This window comes from Etheostoma spectabile, chromosome 17 (genome assembly GCF_008692095.1).
Source record: "Etheostoma spectabile isolate EspeVRDwgs_2016 chromosome 17, UIUC_Espe_1.0, whole genome shotgun sequence".
NCBI lineage: Eukaryota > Metazoa > Chordata > Actinopteri > Perciformes > Percidae > Etheostoma > Etheostoma spectabile.
In genome coordinates this window covers 2,833,724-2,842,128 of record NC_045749.1, presented here as the reverse complement: position 1 = coordinate 2,842,128, position 8,405 = coordinate 2,833,724, and the positions used below count along the sequence as shown (strand labels likewise).

The 8,405-nt window shown below is 41.1% G+C and overlaps 1 long non-coding RNA gene across 1 annotated transcript in view; it reads right to left on the bottom strand.

Moving 5' to 3' along the window:
* The window catches only part of LOC116705026 (uncharacterized), a 23,171-nt gene that overhangs the window by 14,362 nt on the left and 404 nt on the right, over positions 1 to 8,405 (bottom strand). The window lies entirely within an intron of this gene.

Below are 8,405 nucleotides of genomic sequence, written 5' to 3'. Positions count from 1 at the left end.
TTTGGCCCACCCGTGAGAGAGAGAGACATCAGGGCTTTCAAACGAGCAAAGTGGCAGTTGGTCAAGGCACGCTGACCTTCTATATGCTGTCCTGGTATGGTAACGCGGCCAGCCAGGATGATTATGTGATGTTAAAGGAGTATTAAAAAAGTATTACAATATAGATGCAGCAAAACCAGAGAACGCATTCTTCTTCTGGGTCAAAACTTGGCGCCTACTTCACCCACATTGTAGTCCTGCATTGCCAGACCTTCCTCCACAGCGCTGTAAAGGAGGGTCTGGCAAGTCCACCCGGCATTCCAGGGTAGGAGAAAAACATGCTCTGGTTTATTGGCATTTCTTTAAACCAATTGCAATGGTCTTGGCTAAGCCCCGGACACAATGGCGGTGCTGCTGCAAAATAGCCTCAGGAAGGAACATGTTTTGGTGGAACGTGTACTGGGGCTGTGCCGATTGGACAATATCAGGAAATGGACAACTGCGTCGGTCTTAAACTAGCAAAGACACTTGCGTCCGGCTTGGCGCTGTGCAAGATAGGGCCCTTTTAGTGGAAGCTACGTTTTCTTCCCTTTATGTGCAACCAATTTGTGATAAAGACCATTGCTTTGAGCAGACTGGATTGGCTGGAGAGATACAGTCTCTCTCTCTCCCTGAGCGAGAGAGAAAAGGCGTTAATGTGGAACGCCATCACATTTTCCCTTACCCCCTCATCGGACTAAGTTTGTCGACATTAAATTGTGCGTGCATCAATAAGTAAGTCTGATGACTGTTGTGTAGGATTTATGAATGTGCGTTAGCAACAGCAGGCTAATTCACGAGGGTGCTTTTTTATGTATGAGCTTTTATTGCGCATCTGTTCATGTGTGACCGAGAATGTAGTTTAATCTCAGTAATGATGGTATATTAGGTTTTTACTGTCGCTCTGTAAAACGTTCCACTGTACTGTTGTTACGCAGATCAGACAACTGATCAAGTTGTAACGCACTGCTCCACCAGCAGGCGGCAGCATAGTGATGAAATACATTTGATTGCCCTCAGTTAATAGACTGTATGTCTGATCGTTTCAGTGTTAACCAATAGTAGTATAAAAAAAATATGTATGTTAAAAGTGCAGAACCAAAGACTGTATATGAGTGGACAGCACATGTGTGACGTCACCCATTGGTGTGTGGAAATCCGCTAGCCGTCGTTGAGTTTGCCATTACTGGCTCAGCCATCCTGGTTGGATGTGACGATTTTAGACGAGAGGGAGGAGTGAGGGAGGAGCCCTTACACTCTACGTTACACACTTTTACTGGCAATCACACCATAGATGCACCCTAGTACACCCCGTGCTTTTTCACCAATTTTAAAATCAAAGAGACCATAATTCAAAAAATTATCATTCTGTGTTGCAGAATACTTAAAACTAGCAATTGAGACCATAAACTCATTATGAAAATATTTAGTGAGGTAATAAATCAAGTGTGGCTAACTTTCTCACGTGTCGCCCCCTGCTGGAATTCAAAGAATTCAGGTTTAGAATAGAATGCAGGTTCATGGCACTTCCGCATTTGCAGCACTTCGTCAAACCGGATGCGTTTTCCATCAATATTTACAGTCAATGAGCAGAACCAGAGAGCACATTCTATTTCTAGGTCAAAACCTGGCAACTACATTTCCCACAATGCAACCCAACCATCAACAGTTCGTCCAAGAATAGGGTGTGTTATTCTAGTAGGGGCTAATCTAGCCTCCAGCCTCAAGCAATAATGAGGAGTTGGCTACAGAGGTCTGGTATTCATTTCTTTCTAACTCAACACAACCGGATTAGTTTCATTTTCAAATTCTGTTGACTTTAGACCCAACCGCACATCAGGTATAGTGTTAGTTTTGCAGGTGTTTGATCATAAACCAAAGTATTGGATACATTAAAAATGTTTAACCTGATGGTAGAGGATTAAATAGCTGATTGAAATGCATTTAAATTATCAAGAAATTTCACTTGTCATCCACATGGTGGCGCTAGAGGAAAAGATGGGATAAAAGATGTGATACCCGGATATCACACATCATCTGGGAACCATGAATTTCTGTACAAACTGTGTGCCAATCCCTCTAGTAAATGTCAGGATTCTTCTCAGTGTAAGTGAAAACTTTGACCTATCAAAACAGGAAAAGATACCAGGGATCACCATTGCAAGAATATCTGTAGAAAATGTCATGGCAATGCTTCCGACTGTTGTTGAGATATTTGAGGTCTATCCATAAAGCCATGCCAAAAGCATGGCTGCTAACAACTAAATGACGTCTTTAGTTTAAGTTTAAAATGGACAAAGAAGCATCCCAACGCAGGACTTCCGATCAACAAGTGATCCAGTTCTTCTCTCTTTCCTCTTGTTAACGGTGACCGTAACGAGGACTTCTGTCTGAGATTCTGCTGGAAGGCAGAATATGTAAGGATTCACCTCTGAGGAAGTTGAAAGGCATCGCCTCAGGTTAGAGGACTGGTTTCTGAAGCTGAGTTACCGCTCTTGTGGGGTTTCATACATGTTGCCTCATTATTAGACGTGTTGTTAACCAGCAGCACGTTGATTTTGATTTTAACGTTGTGAGCACATGAGACGGAACAATAACCATCTACAACCTCTTGGCATGTGTGGTTTTTGTGACAAGGACGTGTAAAGACATTTGAAATCTAGTACAATTTATAGTGTAACCCGTGTCAAAAGCATCTGTTACTTAAAAATGCATCCTCCCATTGATACGGCAGCAATACTATCCTCTAAAAATTATATTGACTTTTTTTTAAACTTTAAAACCAGTATATGTCTAACTTAAGTCACTCTTAAAGGTCAAGACACTAACATACTAACATACAAAAGACTTAAGCTCAGAAGGTTGTTAAAAAATATTAAAACAAACGAGAAATAATTATTTTTTTTGCAGTGTGCATATCTTGTAGTAAATGACTTTATGTACATTTCCATGCGTAATTTTTTAAAAAAAATTTTTTAAGATTTTGACATATACAGTATTTGTCAGACACGGGTTTTGTCTACTGAGGTTTTTATTTTGTAGTCATTCCATGCTTAATCCATAAAGAGGATTGTGAAAGTCACCTTCTCTCACAGTAACCCTCCATGTCAGAGGCTCAGTCATGTTATGAGGTGGATAATAATTATAATAATTATTTTATGTATTTCTTATAAGATCATGTGTATATTTAAGAAATAAAAAATCCTTTTGGCCATTTTTGTGTGGGTTTAAACTGGGCTAAACTCTAACTTGTTGTCCAGTATCCCATCCTTTTTCAGTCACTGTTTTCTGATTTATATGTCTGGAGACTGTAACTTTTAGATAAAAAGCAATACATTTAAAAAAAATATTGAATTATTAACTTAAAATCAGAATCGGGCATTGAATCGTTCTGGAGAGAATCGCGATCTAAGAATGGATTATTTTTCCCACCTCTAGATTGAAGTCACTTATTCCATTATCTTTCTTATACATCCACATACAGCCCAGAGAAAAACAAAAAGGATGAAAAAACTTTCCATGGGCACCCATACAGCTGAGTTAGTAGAGCAGATGACCACATACACATACACACACACACACACACACATATATATATCTTCCTCCTCCCTTCCCCCTATTTCCCATTTGCCTGAAGAAAGCTCAACAGCGCGAAAGACAAACAGAAACACTCCGTCGTCCTGTGGGACAGATGATTAGGTCTGTGTGTGTGTGTGTGTGTGTGTGTGTGTGTGTGTGTGTGTGTGTGTGTGGTGTGTGTGTGGTGTGTGTGTGTGTGTGTGTGTGTGTTGTGTGTTGTGGTGGTGTGTGAGAGAGATCAGTGTAAAGCTGACAGGTTGTGTGTTGTGGCAAGGTCATACCGGGAATACAGCTGGGAAAGAAGGATGGATGGAGTAAGGAAGAAAGAAGCTCAGAGGCAGTTAAAGGGAAAGTGTGTTTGACTTATCCTGTGGAGGGGACTTTGAAAGACACGGTCAACGCCGTCACCACTACCCACAGAGAAAGAATGTTCCATTTTCCTAAATCGTTTGTTTTGTTAAATTTCAACCGGGCAATCAGATGTGACTTCATGAAAACAACATACTTTTGACGTTGTGTGTGTGTGTGTGTGTGTGTGTGTGTGTGTGTGTGTGTGTGTGTGTGTGTGTGTGTGTGTGTGTGTGTGTGTGTGTGTGTGTGTGTGTGTGTGTGTGTGTGTGTGTTGTGTGTGTGTCGTGTGTGAGTGGTGTAGTGTGTGTGTGCAATGGAATTAAGTAATTAAGTAGCTTTACTCAAGCACAATTACTGTATGAGGTACTTGTACTACACTTGATTATTTCCACTTTATGCTAATTTTTACCTTTACTCCACAACAGTGAAGAGGAAACTACTTTACATTTCTCTCAAATACATTTGTTTGTCAGCTTTGCAGATTCAGATTATTAATACAGAATTTTAATCAATCAGTTAATAACATGTATGACATTAATATGTTAAGCTACCCAGCAGTGTACAAAGTAATTAATATTAGCTCCACCTTAACACGCTACAGCATTAACGTGTTGACCTCTAATAATTATCCAGGAATATACAGCTACATGAATGCATTATTCTTAAATAAGTTGCATAATGAGGACTTATTCTTTTGATAAATTAAGTAGCCTGCATTTTGGATTGTCAAAGCCAAAAGTCATTGGGGGGTTTGTGAAAAGCATTATTCACGGGACGAGTACCTGTCTGTTGATGACAGACACATGCTGTTGCCTGTGTACTGTCCCTGGCGACCGCGTCTGATTTAGCCAAATAAGGCCAGTTCCTGTACATGTAGCGAGATCCGGCTGACTTTGAGAGGGTGACACAGGGAGGACTTGGGGGGAAGTGACGGATGTAAGGAGGACCGTCAAGCTGAAGGGAAGAAGAAGAAACATATTAGGTCTGTCCTTCGATGTACCTCATCATATAAGATGGAGGGATGAAACAAGGGACAATGAAGTGTTAGAAGTGAGAGCATGCGTGTGTTGTGTGTGTGGTGTGTGTGTGTGTGTGTGTGTGTGTGTGTGTGTGTGTGTGTGTGTGTGTGTTGTGTGTGTGTGTGTGTGGTGTGGTGTGTGTGTGTTGTGTGTGTGGGTGTGGTGTGTGTGTGTGTGTGTTGTTGTTTTGAGTTTGTGTGTTTTTGCACACTCCCTCCCCAGGCTGTATCCCTCACTGAACAGACAAAAAGGCCTCGTCAACATGATTTATTTTCACTCACATCAATACCGGGTGAAAGTGCCGTTGTGTGACTGTGTGTGTGTGTGTGTGTGTGTGTGTGTGTGTTTATTTGTGTGTGTTGTGTGTGTGTGTGTGTGTGTGTGTGTGGCTTTCTCTGTAAACACGGTGTACAGTATGTAAAATGACTGGCATTACTGTATGTCGATACTGTTTGTGTTTCAGTGACTTACATTGTGTGCCCAAGTTCTTATAATTTCACCTCGCTAAACAAGCCTTAATAGAGTAAATATTTCCCTGTGCTGCTCGTGTTATGACAGGTAATTTCAATTTACATAATTCAATACTGTACAAATTTGGCTGACACTGCACCTTGCAGCGATTCTTGCCCTTTTAATCAGAGGCAGGGTTACATGGCCGTTGATGCACACAAGCTGGTGACCTTTGTGTTTATAGAGCAGTTGCTCTCACCACTCAGCTGTCCCGACTCCTGCAAATATGAGCAAGCTGCCGACATGAATGGGTTTTTAATTGACTTACATGTTATCAGCTCCCTGCAGACAATGTGATGTTTGTTTCTGGGATTTTATCAGCGAGTATCAAAACAGGAAATGGCTCTGGATCAGAGCCAGATTGTTAGAATACTCTATTACCGTGTTTTTTGGACTATAAGTCACACATTTTTTCATAGTTTGGCTGGTCCTACGACTTACAGTCAGGCTAGACTTGTATATCAAAATATATGTAATTTAACATGTTTTTAAATAGGGCTGGGCAAAATATATATGTTATATCGATATCTCAATATGAGACTAGATATCGTCTTAGATTTTGGATATATCGTAATATGGTAAGTGTTGTCTTTACCTGGTTTTACATGCCGCATTACAGTAAAGTGATGTCATTTTCCGAAACATACCAGACTTATAGATTAGCTATTATTTATCGTTACCCACTAAGTCATTCAATCATTTCTGGAGAATATTTATCAAAAATCTCATTGTGTAAATAACATTTTGTTGAAGCACCATCACCCAGCCCTACTTTTAAATGTTAATTTATACTGAAAACATCTCTGTCTACAGCCGCGAGGGGGCGCTGTAGGCTTGTGACAACTATACGCTGCTTCTAAAGACAACTGAGAAAGACTGAACACAAACAAAACACATCCAAAAATTCTTAAAAAAAGAAGATGTATGCAGAGTTTTGCAAAAAGTGGATCTATCGCCCAGCGTTGCTCTGGTTGTTTGTAGCACTATCCTGTTGCGTGCAAAGGGAATTTGAAAGGCAAGCTTTTATCCCGCCCCTCGGATTGAGCCCTGCCAATGGTGAGTTCCCAGACCCAACATCTTGATGTGGTTCTGTCTTGTTAGGCTAACTACACATGGCTTTGGAATTCAAGCATCATAGAATTTTTTATATATATATATATATATATATATATATTATATTTATATGAACTTCCCTTTTTGTGGTATCTGTTCTTAAAAACGACACTTCCTGCACAGCAGACAAAAGACAAGAAAAAAAAAGCAGCGAGCGGAAAATCAACAACTAACAATAGTATGCAGTAATCGATTATGTTTTGTCCCCCCCACGCTGCAGAATTGCCCACATTGGCATCGCGTTGCATCAATGCGACAACTCCTACACATGGTGACACTCTTGACCGCTGTTACAGTTTACTCTCTCAATAATTCCCAATGGCACAAACTATGAAAATACATTTATTTCCTGTGTAAGAAGTCAGTAACTACAGTTGTGTATTGGCATGCAGAATAGAATTGGGACCCAGTCTGACAGGTTAAAATCACTTCTGGCAGCCCACAGAGGATGTGCTGCTTCTAACATCCAACTGAAACAAAATGTTTTGAACCTACTGAAATTGTGAGGAATGGAGGCGCACCATCTCATAGGAGGCACACAACTTCACGTACATTTTGAACTCACTTCTTCCTCAAATCCTCAAAACACTGACTCTGCGGACACATGCCTTTTTGCAGAATATTGATAATATATAGCCAGGGAACCCAAACTTTGGGATATTGTTTACAGGGAAATGTGCCTCCAGGTTATCACAAAGGCAGCATTGTGAATGTTTGACTGTGCGGTTGCCTGCATATTCAGGATTCACAGACATGAGAGGAAGGAGAGAATGAACAGTACAGAGAGGGAGAGAACAGAGAGGGGGGGTGGGGGAGGGATGGAAAAGGCAGGTTGTTTTGTGCTTGTGCATGTGGCTCAGTTCACCTCAAATACATCAATATCACATGGACTGCACCTTAGCTGTGAGAGACAAAGGTCACTTCATGTGGGATAAAAAAAGAGAAGGCATATAGGGATATACCAAGGAACGTAGCTCGACAGTGTTTCAGATGTGGATGCAGGTTTGCTTTCATGTCAGAGGGAAGGGAGGAGTTGGTGATGTACTGTGGCTTCTTCACATCTGGCTTGTTGAAATTATGATTTTCTATATGTGGCTTTCTGCCTCGCTTTTACCTCTCCTTTCTGTCTTTGGGTTCTAACATGGTGAAAAAATTATTTGTGGGAGCAAAAAAACAAAAAGAAGAGCGAGAGGGTGTGCCTGCATGTGCGAGAAAGAAAGAGATGTACACTGTAGGGGAGCACAGTAGCTGTGGATAGATTAACAAGGGACTGAAAAGATGATTTTCCCGGGGGTCAGTGAAGTGTTGAAAACGTGCTCTGAGGGTGGGGAAACTCGTCCTCTCTTCCCTTTCTCGGTCTCCCCTTCCTCTGCGTCCGGGGCTCTGTAGAAGCCATGTTTAAAGGTCCTATCTCAGCATCCAAGGCCTCACGGTGAGGTTTGACAGAGAAGAAACAGTGGGATCGAGAAAAGCAGCGAGAGACAAAATAGAATGGAAAGCGAACAGAGCAACAAAGGAAGGAATCAGAGGAAAGCAAGGGCTTAGAAATGATGTCATAAAAGGAAAAGTCAAACTTTGGTTTGGTGGAAATACCTGCCAATCCTCCAAACCGTGCAAGTCTTTAAGTGCAAATATGTGACACAAGGAGAAATATTTAGCCGAGATAGTAGATGGATCAACTTTTCATTGCGACAGAGAATTTGACACTTTCTTGATTTATTTTAGGAGTGAGCATCAGAAAAGCCATGTTATGACCTACAGCTTAATACATTTCTACATGCAGCCCTATGAGAGGCAACAAAAATGGATGGGGGG